The sequence below is a fragment of the Adiantum capillus-veneris genome, chromosome 9 (assembly GCF_014529385.1).
Source record: "Adiantum capillus-veneris isolate H3 chromosome 9, ASM1452938v2, whole genome shotgun sequence".
Taxonomy (NCBI): Eukaryota; Viridiplantae; Streptophyta; class Polypodiopsida; order Polypodiales; family Pteridaceae; genus Adiantum; species Adiantum capillus-veneris.
Genome location: NC_140939.1, coordinates 23,244,947 through 23,259,164, shown reverse-complemented (window position 1 = coordinate 23,259,164; position 14,218 = coordinate 23,244,947).

The window sequence follows — 14,218 nt, the reverse complement described above, 5'->3', positions numbered from 1 at the left end:
AACTTGATAGCACCCACCGCAAATGGCCTAGCAAGATATGATTTTTTACAAGCCCAAGTTCCTTGTATTTGTTTTATTAAAAGCATGGCATCACCAAATACATTTAACTGTTGAATGCCCTGTGTCACACACACCACTCTAACCCAAGAGTTAAAGCTGCATATTCTGCCTCATTGTTAGAGTGAGAATCCAAAGATTCCCAATGGAGAAAACCTTGTCTCCTTGCTCGTTGAAGATGAAAATGCCTGCTGCAGCTTTGTCCACTTTCCTCTTGTAGGCTCCATCAAAGAAAAGAGAGTGAGCCTCCTCTACCTTAGGGACTTCCAGCACAGGTGTAATATCTTGATCATTTGGCTTTATCTTTAGCTTCTTTTCATAGTGGCGATGAGTGAGAATACCTCCTAGACTGGCCCTTGTGGAGTTCTCCACTTGCATTGTGTAGTCAAACTCTTGTAGCCTTGTGAGCATTTGGAAATCCTAGAAGAAACATCCATGTGCTGCATTACATAAGGAAATACTTCTTCCATTGTTAAGATTATGAATGGTCTAGACAATAAATAAGAGCGAAATTTTGTGTGGTAGCAAACATTAATTCAAGCACCATGTGCTCCACTGCCGTGTATCCCTTTTCTGATGGGGTCATCATTCGACTAGAGAAGTAGATAGGACGCATGAAAAAGTTTGAGGATCCTTTTGCATCAATACAGCCCCAAGTGTGTCATTGCCAACACTAGGGTTTACATAAAATGGCTCGTCCCACTTTGGAGGTGCTATGGTGGGAAGTGAAGCTAGAATTTGTTTTACCTCATTGAATTGTTGTTCATTTTCTTCACTCCAAGTGAAGATCTCTTGATGGGTAACTTGTTGTAAAGGGAGAACCACTTGGGAGAGCAAGTGAATGAACCTACTCAAATACCTCACCTTTTGAAGAAAAGAGACCAATTGCTTTGTTGTGGTGGGAGAGGTCAAAGCCACCAAGGCTTGAACCTTGCTTGGGTCAGCTTCAATGCCGTTGGCCGAGATCACATGGCCAAGAAGAGTAACCTTGCTTTCACCAATGTGGCATTTCTCCACATTGATTGGCCACCCAAAGCTTGTAGCCTAGCTAGACCTTCATAAACTTTCTCCAAATAAATGAAGAGAGCGAGAGCTATAGATGCAAAAGTCATCAATAAAAACACGGATTGATTTTCCAAAGAATGGCTGAAAAACAAATGTCACATATCGCTGAAAAGTGGCTGGAGCATTAGTGAGACCAAAAGGCATAACTCTGTAAGCAAAACATCCCCATGGTGTGATGAAGGTTGTCTTCTTTTGATCTTCTTCAGCGATGCTAATTTGGAAGTAGCCTGAGTAGCCATCACATACCGTGTAGCGCTCATGTCCTGCTACCTCATTGAGTATTTCGTCTTGAAAAGGAAGAGGAAAATGGTCCCTCTTTGTGGCTTCATTAAGAGGCTTGTAATCAACACAACCCTCCACTTACCATTCTTCTTTGGTGTGACTACCACTGGAGAAACCCACTCTGAGTCTTCAACAGGATAGATAAAACCGGCTTCTAGCAATTTCCTCACCTCTTTGAGTAGGGCGTCTTGTTGAATTACTCCTAGCCGCCTGAGCTTCTGCACGAAGAGGAAAAATGGTCCCTCTTTGTGGCTTCATTAAGAGGCTTGTAATCAACCAAACCCTCCACTTACCATTCTTCTTTGGTGTGACTACCACTGAGAAACCCACTCTGAGTCTTCAACAGGATAGATAAAACCGGCTTCTAGCAATTTCCTCACCTCTTTGAGTAGGGCGTCTTGTTGAATTACTCCTAGCCGCCTGAGCTTCTGCACTACAGGTTTACTTCCCTCCTTGAGCTTAATGTGATGTTGAACTACTGTGATGCCAATGATTTATCATATTCATCAATGAACAATGTGGTAAAATTACTTAGCATCAAAATATAATCTTCACGCTCCTTCCCACACAACTCACTAGAGAGCATTTGATGTAGCTTACTTGCTTCTACCAGAGGTTGTATACCTGGTGTCTCCCCTTGGCTTGATGATGAGGCATCAGGTTGCTCCATCTTCTTAGGGTCCTTGAAAATGATCCCCATCACCCTCAATGCTACTGTCACTTTCTTCACTCACTGTTGACTCCTCCTCTGAAGTGGTTGAAGAGTCACCACTAGAAAACTCATCCTCGGAGGTTTCTAGATCCATGTCGCGTTGTTGACCTATCTTCATGTCGTAAAGTATTGGCCTTCCTTTTGCATCCTTCATCTGGATTATGCCGGTGTCCCAGTCCTGCTTAGCTCTCATAGCCATAAGCCAAGGCCTCCCTAGAATGATAGGATAGCCCTCCCCTTTGTGTGGCATGACAAAGATGTCCACATCTACCTCGGTGTTGAATGCCTTTAACCTAACTGCATTTATGACACCAACACATTGAACTTTTAAATTATTTGCCATTTTGGCTCGGCATGGTGCCGGCCGACTCACCTCTAAACCCAAACGGTGCATCATTTTTTCACTCATGACGCATATTTGTGCGCCACCATCGATGTAGATATTGGAGATGTATTGCCCTTTGATGTAAGCATCCATCACTGGTAGTATGTCGTCTAGATTCCTCTCCCGGAGATAGCCCCAGCTATCTTGGCTTTGGTCGCCTCATGTTAACCATCTTTGTCCATTGTCTCCTCACCCTAGGTGCTAGGTGGAGTAACTGGGGCCCAGGTGATTTTTGGGCCCTGCACAGAAACATCTTGAACCAAATCATATGGTTTAGAACATTCACCCAAAAGAGAAATCTACAATGTCAATTTTACGTCGTGACTTGGACGGCTTTTTGCTAGATTCCCCTTTATTCTTCATCTTTTCTTCCTTTTGAGAAGATTCACCCATGCCTAGCGCGTTTTACCCCAATGGCATCTACTCCTTTAACCTTGGTCTTATCCTCCTCCACTTTCTCCTTTCCCTTACCTTCAAGACTGATGACGCTTACTGTTTGATTGCCAACTGGTGGTGGGGGTAAGGGTGGAATGAGAAGTTGTGGTGGTGGTGGTGGTGGTTGTGGTTGAATCGGTGGTTGTAAGATTTGCACGGGTGGTGCTTGTCGTGGTGCCCTCGGTGGTGGTGGTCTTGCTCTTGGTGGTGAAACCTGGTTTTGTCTGGCTCCTCTGTTGAAATTCTGCCTCCTTGGTTGTGGACAGTAGTACATGCCATGACCATCCTCCCCACAATTGTAGCAGTGGTATTCTTGGTTTTGCCTTCGTTGTCCTCTCCCTTGCTCTTGGTTGCGATTGTGTGCATGCCCTTGTTGTATCAAATGGACTGAGAGATTCTCAAGTTGATTGGTGATTCGGTTGAGCAGGTCTTGCTGATCTTCAATTGGTTCTTGTGGTTGAATCCTCTGGGCGACTGTTGTAGGTGGTGCTAGAGGTGGTGGGGTCCTAACGGCTTCCTCTCCTCAATAATTTCTGGCTTGTAGGCGCAACTTCTTGTCTTTAAGGCGGGCCACTTCAACTGCTAGCTCATACGTAGCAGGAAACCTTCCCTTCACCTTCTCTTTAAGAGTTGGCCATAACCCAGCCACAAACCGATCCTTCTTTAGGAAATCAGGTGCCCCCTCATCCTCTCTTAGCGATGCAACCCATCGCCCCCATAAATCTACAAACTTTGACTCATATGATGCGTATTCCAGCATACTGCCCTGCTTCAACTCTGTCAACAATTGCCATAGTTTCTCTGATGTTGTGCCCTCTCCAAAACGCTTGACAAAGGCTGCCCTTAATAAGTCCCACCATTCCTTGGTTTCTTGTGCCAAGGCATTGTACCATGATCTTGCCTCCACCTTCATTAGAAGTGGGAAGATGCGCAAGCGTGAAGCATCATCATCTCTCGCAGAGATGACACGTGCTATTTCCAAGTTGTCTAGAAAGTCTGCAGCATCCTCGCCCACCTTACCAGTAAATGTTGGAAATGCTACACTTGCCATGATTACTGAGAGAGAGCTAGAAAGACACACTTCTTAACTTGCAAAATTTTTTTCTTCTTTACAAGGAGGCGTGTATACCCTATTATACTAGGACATAGATTAAAACTTCAAACGGTACATTGCCTTGTACCAAAGGTAAAACAAATGGCTGATCTGATGCCAGAACCTCAAAAAACCGCTCCCCACCCCACCGCATGGTGTCAATGACGTGCTGGTAGTGAATCTTCAAGTCCAATATTACCTTGATTGAGCGTACACGTGTTGGTATGTGTGATCTGTCTTGAGGTAGGTTGTCCTGATTCATGTGAAGCTTAGAGGTGCTTAGTCACTGTCCAAGCTTGTAGGAGAGGGTGGTGTTCTTTCCTGAAACAAACTCAGTAGATCCCTAGTTTCTCTAGTGAGAGTGTGAGCCAATGCTTCTGTTATCTGTGCTGCAGCATCAGGTGCGATTTGAAAACTGACTATGATAATTACCTCGGTGACTTGAGTTACCCGATTCTCAAAGTAGAATAGTGTTGATTCTCTATTGTGCAGAGCTCCTTCCATTTTGTTGTTGTTGGTTGGTTGTAGGTTGCGGACATGGTTTCCACCTTCTCCTTCTTCTTCTTGGCACTTGGCCTATGTATATCCACTGGGTTTGGCGCGTTGGTTGACTCTCCCACTTCAAATCGATTACCGTTACGCCTGGCACTCGAGCTTTGATGGAGATGCGGAGTTCGTCTAGTTGTGCTTGGAGCTCTTCTTCTTCTGTCGTCCAGTTAGAAAATCCTTCATACTCATTCATCCATTCTCAATAGTTTAGGGTTTTCAGTCTTGTAAACTGAAGGGTTTCAAAAGCCCTCCTCCGTGGGGGCACCAAATGAGAAGCGGAAGTGAAAAAATAGACCCGGTGGCCTCTACACCAAGACTATGCACAATGGCCTCATCATGGGGAATACACAATAGGGGCACCACCTAGCAAGATATGCGGCTAGGACGCATACATATACACAATGAAACATGCCATGCAAAACAATTTCAAGATCCACGCCCAAATGTGGAATGGGGTGATCAGAGAATAAGGTGAGAGGAGGGGTGAGTGAGTGAGAATGGGCTCGCTACTCGTGCATGTAGTAAGGAAGATAACGAGGTCAGGGATATATGCAAGTATGCTCACTTCTCATACAAAAGGTGGCGACTCCGCACACCTCAATATGGAAGTAGCAAGATGATAGGAATATGAGAGGGAGAGAGAGTGTGTGTGTGTATGGTGGCGAATCCGCACACCTTTACATAAGCAGAAAAAAAATGGCAAGGAACAAGTATATACCATACTCACAATGAGATGTATCCAAAGCGACACAAAGTATGGCACCAAGATGGAGTGTATTGATTGCTGGCAAAAGATGACTACAATAGGTAGCGTATGGCAGGAAAATGAGAAGGGAACAAGATCATAGGAGGCATAATGGAGAGATGAGAGTTGATGGCGAGGAATATCATGAGTGTGTCCACCCTTCTTCTTCTTGAAATTGTGCCTTCAACCCTTAATTACAAGTGGTGTGGAGGTGTGGTGCTCATCTTTTGTGCATGGTGATGGTGATGATGATGGTGTTGTGATAATGTGATTAGGGTTCATGCTACAAGCATGTAGCACAAGAGTGTGTATGGATAGGTGTGTGTGTGTGTGTGTTCTCTCCCCCCAAGTGAGCTCTCATGGCCTCCTTATATAGGGAAGGGGGGAAGGATTTAGCAATATTTCTATTTGAGGTGAGTGTCCCACTTTGGTGACTAGGAAAATGGGGTGCATGTGACTGTGGCTCCCATCTTGTCTCCTCATTATTTAAAATACCAGAGTCAATAGAGAGAGAAAAAGAGAGAATGTGGGTAGGATGTAGAGGATAGGAAATATTTACAATAGTCTAGCTTTGGATAGACATAAGCTTATTAGGGAGAGAAGAGAGAGGTAAGAAAATTATAAGAGAGGTTGTCGATGGTGGATATTTGTTGATGAGGATGGATCCTCCAAAAATGGTGATAGAATTACTCTAGACTAGCCAAGACCTCATTAAAAGAGCCTTGTCTCTTGTAATCATGCTTGAAGACTTGTAGAACCATAGCCATTCTAGAAGGAAGAAAAGTGGGGATGGTCTGTGTCACCATTACACGAGAAAACTGGGGTCCACTACAAAAATCATATCTCCGTGTTCATAACTCCAAAAATTCTGAAAAAAATTGAGCTAAAAGTTGAGATCACGAGCTACATCTTTCATGTTGAACGCTCCTTCAGATTCGGGGTTCTTCTTTACTTAAAAAATTCAGCCAAATAATGTATTATTTGTGGCTGCAAAAGTCTTTTGGTGGTACCCTTTGAGTGGACTTCTCTCTTGCTTTCAAGTGTAAGCTCCTTCATGTGTATGAAAACATGACCTAGAGTGTTGAAAAGATTGGCAATCATCTAGATGGAGGTATTATTGAAATTTGAAAGTGGGGTTGAGGTTTGAAAATGAAAACTAGTGAATAAAATATTTGGTAGAGTGGAATAATATACATACATGAAAAAAAAAATATTAGAAAATACTAGAATATATATATTTAATATCTTTTAAGGTCAAAAGAGAGATCAACAAAGAAAGCTTACTTATTATGCTACATCGTGATTGATTAGCATAAGTATTATTTATTTAATAAAGGTTAAAACGTTTGTGAAAAAGGAAGAAAAAATCAAAAGTAACTTATATAATGGGAAATATTTTGATAAAAGGGCAAAAATATATGGGGGGGTTCCCATGCATGGAAAAGCTTTCCTCAGTACATACAATCCCCATTTGATATTCTGGAGTACAATAAGAGATTGCAACAAATGGTCAAGTTTTGACTGCATCATATTTGGCTACACACATAAAAACAGGAGAAGTCGACACACAGGTAGGTGGAATTGCACCTAGTCATGAAATTTTGGTTTTTTAGTAAATGGAAATTATGGTTTTTTTAATTAAACCTCTTGCACATACTTAGTATTTAAGTTTTTCATGATTGGCGAGCTATTGATTCTTTAACACATGCATATGGGACTCATATAGTTTTTTTGAAATTTTGTTGTACAAATATAAACTCACTCTACGGTGAAAAATTGTTTGTCCGATTAGATAAAATCCCTTTTCAAACGTGGGTTTAAAGCCTAAAATCCTCATGTGAGGTGCTCCAATCAGTTTTGACATGCTTTGGAATACTGAAATATAACTGGAAAAGTTGGGGAAATGATGTCAAACTGTTGCAAAAATAAAGATTTTTAAACTAAATTCTTGCCATTGTTATGTAAGGCTTTTTACTTGACATAATATCAACTTGCTGGATTTCTGGTTGCTACGCACCTACTTAGTATTTGGGGTTTTGCATACTTTTTCTCAACACTTTGCTGATGCTGTCGGAAGCAAATTAGTAGTTATTGTTATGGTTGTATCATCTGCAAATCTTGTGTCTAATTGTTGGCTGCAATAATGAAGTAGAGCACGTGCTAATCTACTGAGGTAGATTACCCACTCAGTACATTTACAATTTTTGATTCTCTAAAAATCGGTCATACTTTGAGCAACATAGATGATCTGGCACCTACTCGGTACACACACACACACACACACACACACACACACACACACACACACACCTGTGAGCACACGAAGGAGAAGGAGAAGGAGACAGAGATGGAGCAAGAGCACTTCTTATCTTACACCTCAGAGAATAAGGATTTTTGGTCAATGGACCTTTTATAAGAGTTTGACTCATTCACACATGGGCGCCCACAGATGCGGTATACATGTTGGATATTTTAGGTACTGGCTTTTTTCTAGATTCTTAGGGTTTTACATAAGCTCAACTTCAGGTATAAGACTCCTGGTCTTTCCATATATATGACATAGAAAATGTGTGTTTCTTTGTTTGCCTCGTACTAGACAGGCAAGCTTCACTAGACTCCTTAGTCTAGATCTAAAGCTTACTTTACCTAATTTACTGGACCAAAACCGGTTATGGTGATGATATGGGGTGAATTTTTGGGTTGAATTGATAACCAAATTGGATTATTGGTTCTTTACTAGATGGTTATGGTCTCTTAGCTCAATGCTTACTACCAATTTCCTTTGTGGACCTTGCTTGAGGTAGAATAGGGTCTTGACCTAAGCATAGGATCTCAACCTTGGAATGATTGGCTGGGAAATTTCCTTCTATTCATTTCCTTTGCTAGTATGGTAATGAAAATGTTATTTTCATACTATTGACATTGCTTTGTACTAAACTCATTGGCTACCAATATTTCAACCTAATACTAACCTTACCTTTCTTAAAGCACAATAACCATGTACGTGCTGATATAGGGATGATTTTAGTTTGATTTGAAAATGAGGTAAACTTCCTTCTTAAACTAACGGATATAAGCTCAGCATAATGCATTCTTGGCTGATGCAATATACATGCTAGACATATTTGGTACTGGATTTTTGCTAGATTCGTATGGTTTTACATAAGCTCAACGTCAGGTATAAAACTCCTGGTTTTTTCATTTATATGACATAGACAATGTGTGTATCCTTGTTTGCTTTGTACTAGATAGGCAGGTTTCACTAGAATCCTTAGTCTAGATTTAAAGCTAACTTTACCTGGTTTACTGGACCAAAACCGGTTATGGTGCTGATATGGGGCTACATTTTGTGTTGAATTGATAACCAGGAACGGATTTTTTTGGTTTGGCAGTAATAGTTTAGCATAGGGCTTCATGGCTGATGATGTACACATGCTGCATTGATTGGATTATTGACTCTTTGTTGCTGGATGGTTATGGTCTCTTAGCTGGACTCTTACTACCAATTTCTTGTTTCCGAGTACTAAAACTCCTAGTGCTTTCAAGTTTTTGGATATTCTCGACATGACATTATGTCTAGGAACATAGACTAGATCTAGACCAACTAAGGGCATATAGTATCTTATAAACTAGTTTTTCTTTTTGACTCGACATAATACTATAGCATGTGCATATTACTTCAAGTATAATCGTTGTGGTTGGACTCTTAGTTTTTTTTAAAAAGGTTGATGAATCTAGCCATTTGAGGGCGGATGTCGCTCACAATTATGGCAAAACCTATCAGGGTTTTCTTATACAAAAAATTGTAAGTGAGTGTGGTGCTAATAATGCCAAAAATTGATTTGTCTACTATTATCAGGTTATACCAAGGTATAGGATGACTGCTCGGATAAGTACTATAGTTGATCCGATCAAGAGAGCCCAAATATCGAACAAGCTTAAGGCAGATATGGTAGACTATATAGTATCATTTGCGGCAAAGAACATGGCATGGTTGAGGCACAGAGCATATCTTAATCGAACCTGCAAGAATAAGGAGATAAATTATAAAGATGCTTAAATGATAACCATTGGCATTTTGTAGGCTGTTGAAGCTTTTTATGAAGATTTAATTGACTACCAAAGTCTATTTAAGTTCATTTTTCAATGATAAGTTTATTTGCAAAGAAAAGCTGTACCTTTGTGACATGGATAACAACTAGGATGCGCATACATCACCTGCATACAGAGCCATTGCTAACATAATGTTATGTTGTTTCTATGGGTGCAGGTAAGGGATACTCTCTTTGGTTCATCTTTTTGGTTGCTTTACTATTTGGAGGATTAGCTACCGGTTTGCTTGTAAAGGAATCTCTACCCTTTGGATGGTGACTTGTACCAACATGATGTTATTCATTTATACAAAATCATGATATCTAGTTTGTTTTGTATAATAAACCTTGTATTTATTTGGGTACCTTGGTCTTTCAACATATGTCTATTCGTATGTGGGTAGTATATGTAGATAACTAAAACACACACACACACACACACACACACAATGTGGTTCCTCCAAGCCTCTCTCTCTCTCTTAGTAATAGTAGATAAATCTCCTATTGCTCTCTCTAACCCTGTGTAGGCTCTACCCTCTCTGTCTATCATATTGCGCTCAACTTACCCCTCTCTCTCTATTATCTAGAGGGATAATTAGGTGTAGGTAGAGAGAGGCATGATTAAGTATCTACCTTCCTCTAGAGAGGGGTAGATATAGAGAGACCTTAGATCTCTAGTGGGTTTTTGTCATCTCATATACACACCTTGGGACGGACATGTGTGAACACGGACCCAAGGGATGTTTTTGGCTTTTGCCGAGGTGGCCTTTTTTTTTCATTCAGAGGTTGAGGGTCTAGAAGCTACCACCTCAACATTCATCGTATATAGAATTTGAATGGGCTATGATGTAAACAATTTAAAGAGAGTTATAGCTGCAAGTGGAACCAGTGTTTTGTGTTGTGCGCAGTGCAAGAGTTACTCAAGCAGCATACGTGAGGGTGAAAAATGTAGTCTCTTCAAAATCAGAGGGTGACCATGCAGAGCACATCCCCAACTAGGCTATGTTTGAGTGTGAGATATACAAAATGATCGAGACGATCATGGATTCAAGAAGGCTCTCCTATGATCACATGAAACGTGATGACGATATGCCCTCATATGGTGGAGCACAAGTGTCTAGATTGAAGGCACTTTTGGTTCTTCTCAACATGCAGGAAAAGTTTGGATGGAGTGACACTAGCATCACATAACTTTTAAGGTAATCCTCATGATTTGTTCATTACGCTATGATTTTGTGAGTTCTATGCTTTATGAATTCACTTTTGTCAATTTTGGATCTCATTTTTTGTTGTAATATGCTTCATATGGTTGGTTGGGTGGCAAGCCACACAATGCCCTGCCACCAAATTTTTTTATCCTCAGGTGTCAATATTAGTGTTGCTTTTTTGAGAGCTGGAACATTTCTATCAATGTTGCTATAATGGGCACCTATAGAGTCACGCTGGGCATCTCTATAAGTGTCTCTATAGGAATCTCTATATAGAGATGATAATAGCAATGCTTATAGCAACGTACATAGCGACACATATAGCGATCGTCTCGTTGCAACACTTATAGCGACGTCAAGGATAAAAATATCCCCATGTACTTTCATCGTCGCTAAGCCATCACAAGTCTTAAGCATGTCTTGTAGTGACATGAAGTGAAACGAAATCATATACATACCTGCAGGTTGAACATAGCGTGCAGTTACGTGCAGTCAAGTGCACTATTCAAACCTGAAAGGTACAATATAAAAAGTACATAACTAAAAATCCAACCTCAAGGACTAAGACACTAAATGAAAGATTAATAAAAATTAAGAAATATCGAATTGGTAACCTTGGGTGTTGCCTTGGCAATTCAAACCCCTAGGTTAAAGTTTGCAATTCTAAACCCCTTGGCTAGATTTAGATGTTAATTGCTTAAAGTAGCAATTGAACTTATCCACTATCCTTTGATAGATTGAAGGCTTCTTTCCTTGAAAGTAATATTGTGAGGAGGCTAATCAATGACCATCTACACTCATGGAATGATGTGGCACTAGGCGGGTCATACACTTAGAAATATTGTTGTGATATAGCCGTAATCAATGATGAGGATCCTCTCAAGTTGGAATCTTATTGACAACTAGATCTGTAAATAATAATATCCCTCTATGAAAAAAGAGAAATATATCTAACACCCTAAAGAAAGTAGTCATACTAGATTTTCTTGGGTGTTCAAACAAGAGATCCCCTGCTTTGATGCTCTCTTAGTCTATTCATGTCATCCCATGAATTAGGTGTTGGTGGATAGCTAGGCTATGCCAACTTGCTACCCACAAAAAGCCTCATCTATATTTGCACCTTGTGCATAGAGCCAATGATTAAAAGTTCCCACTAATGTATACATATAGAACAATGACAAGCCAAATCTACTAGCCTCAATTCTTCTTGAATATAGTAGCTGATGTTATAGCAGAATCGGCTGGAAATAATCTCAATGTACTGGCATGGCATGCATGAATATCAAAATACAAGGTGATAGGTGCTTGCTTTTAATGATGGTCACAATAGTTTGAGACTGTGCCATACATGCCTTACAAGTTTTTACTGGCATGGATACATTATAGTTCATTGGTGCCAAATGTAACTATGAGCTTATATCCTATTATTGCCAATTTGCCAAATGTGTATGTCAATGAATAGTACTTTGGCACCAAATGGAAGCCTTGCTTCTCGTTAAGTTTGTCAAAGCACCTTCTGAGAAACTTACATTTGTTGGATGCACCATGCATGCCCTTTTGGCTTGGTTCTTACTGACCTCTAGTGAAAACTCAGAGGCAGAAATGTTGCAAAGTTTCCCCAAGTTCACATTGTCGTGCCGCTTCTCTTCCATGATGGGAAATGAACAAAAAGATGCAGATTGAGTCTAATTGAATTCTACATGTTTATTGAGCAGTGACCAGGGCTCAGTAAGGATAAAATTAAATGATATGTATGCCAAATATGGTGCACTTAATAGAGAAATAAGTGCTCAAGGAGCACCTATTCCGGAATGTCGTCTCTAGCAGTGCATTGATAGCGGGGAATGCTGGTGGACCTATGCTTGGCATTATCATGGTCAAGATGTGACGCCTAATATGATGATCATCAATGCTTTGGCCAAGATGTATACCAAATTTGTTGTGGTTGGTGATGCTTTGGTTGAAATATAATCAATTGTGGTGCCCTTACGAAAGCACATAGAGTTATTGATGATCTCTACTCAAAGTGTCATTTACTGGAAACCGTTGATTATAAGATATGCCCATTATGGTTGTCGCAGGGTTTTTGTGGGAAATGTTAACCGAATGCAAAGGGAAGGCCTTTCATCAAATGCAATCACCTATACTAGCATCTTAAAGGCATGTGGCACCATCCAAGACACTAATAGGGGCAACAACGTTTACGCTAATATTGTCAGTTAGGGGTTGGTGAAATCCAAGTTTGTACAAGGCAATGCCTTGGGTGATATATATGCTAAATGTGATGCCTTTATCAGCCATGTTCAACTCTTTATTCAATAGCGCCAACAGTAAACTTTTTTCTCTTAGTGGATCAAATTGTCGACCTCAACATCAACAAACCGGATTCTACATGTAGCGAATGTGGCAGGTTCGGCCTCCCAGGAATAGCAACTTAGTATCCGATGTGGCCCTCTTCTTAAACCTCCTCCATAAATAATTTTCACCCTTAGCATCCAACATGATGCATCTGGTTTCTTTGTCTACAAGCTCAGCCAACTAAACACGAGTGCTAGCCCCCCTTCTTAGCATCTCTCCCAAATGCAATCCCTTATTGTAAATTCCCATTTGGCCTCCACCAAAGAAGAAGAAGCCTTCAAAACTAGAAAGTGCACCATCTCTACCTTGGAGGAAACAATCTCCCACCTCCCTAAGGAACAAACCATCAAGGAGCTCATAGAGCTAGCAATTCCTTAGCTAGAAGCCTACAACTCAAACCCGGTCTTCCTTATCCAAGTGCTTCGCACGCTTAATATACTAATTTTACTTCAATGACATGTATGCCAAATATGGTGCACATAATAGATCAATAAGTGCTCAAGGAGCACCTATTCCAGAATGTCATCTTTAACAGTGCATTGATAGCAGGGTATGCTAGTGGAGCTGTACTTGGCATTATCGTGGTCGAGATGTAAAGCCTAATGTGATGATCATCAATGCTTTGGACAAGATGTATACCAAATTTTTAGTGGTTAGTGATGCTTTGGTTGATATGTAATCAATTGTGGTGCCCTTACGGCACACAATAGAGTGTGTGTTACTTAGTGTGCAATGGAAAGATGGATAGCCCTAGAGTGCTGGACGTATATACAATGCACGGGGGAAAAAACCTCCTAAAGAGGGAAAAAATGCCCCGGCGGTCCAAGTGTGCTCACACACTTCACTACCACCTGTATATGGTAACAAATCCCCCCTGGAGTGATGCGGTGAACGAGAGCTGGCACATGAGTAAAGGGAAGTGCCATGCCCTAAGGACATGATCAGTCCACAAAGGGGAGTAAGCCCAAAGCTTTGCAGAAAGCTTCAAGCTTCTCACGAGACAATGCCTTTGTGAAAATATCTGCAAGGTTGTCCCGTGTTGGCACATAAGCCAAGCTGATATCTCCTGCTAAGAGCCTCTCCCTGACATAGTGGTAATGCACCTCAATGTGCTTTGTGCGAGCATGAAAAATTGGGTTCCTCGCAACTGCCAATGCGCTCTGATTGTCAGTGTAGATAGTGTTGGCAGTGTCCTGTCCAACACCCAAATCAACCATAAGGCGTTTGAGCCATACACA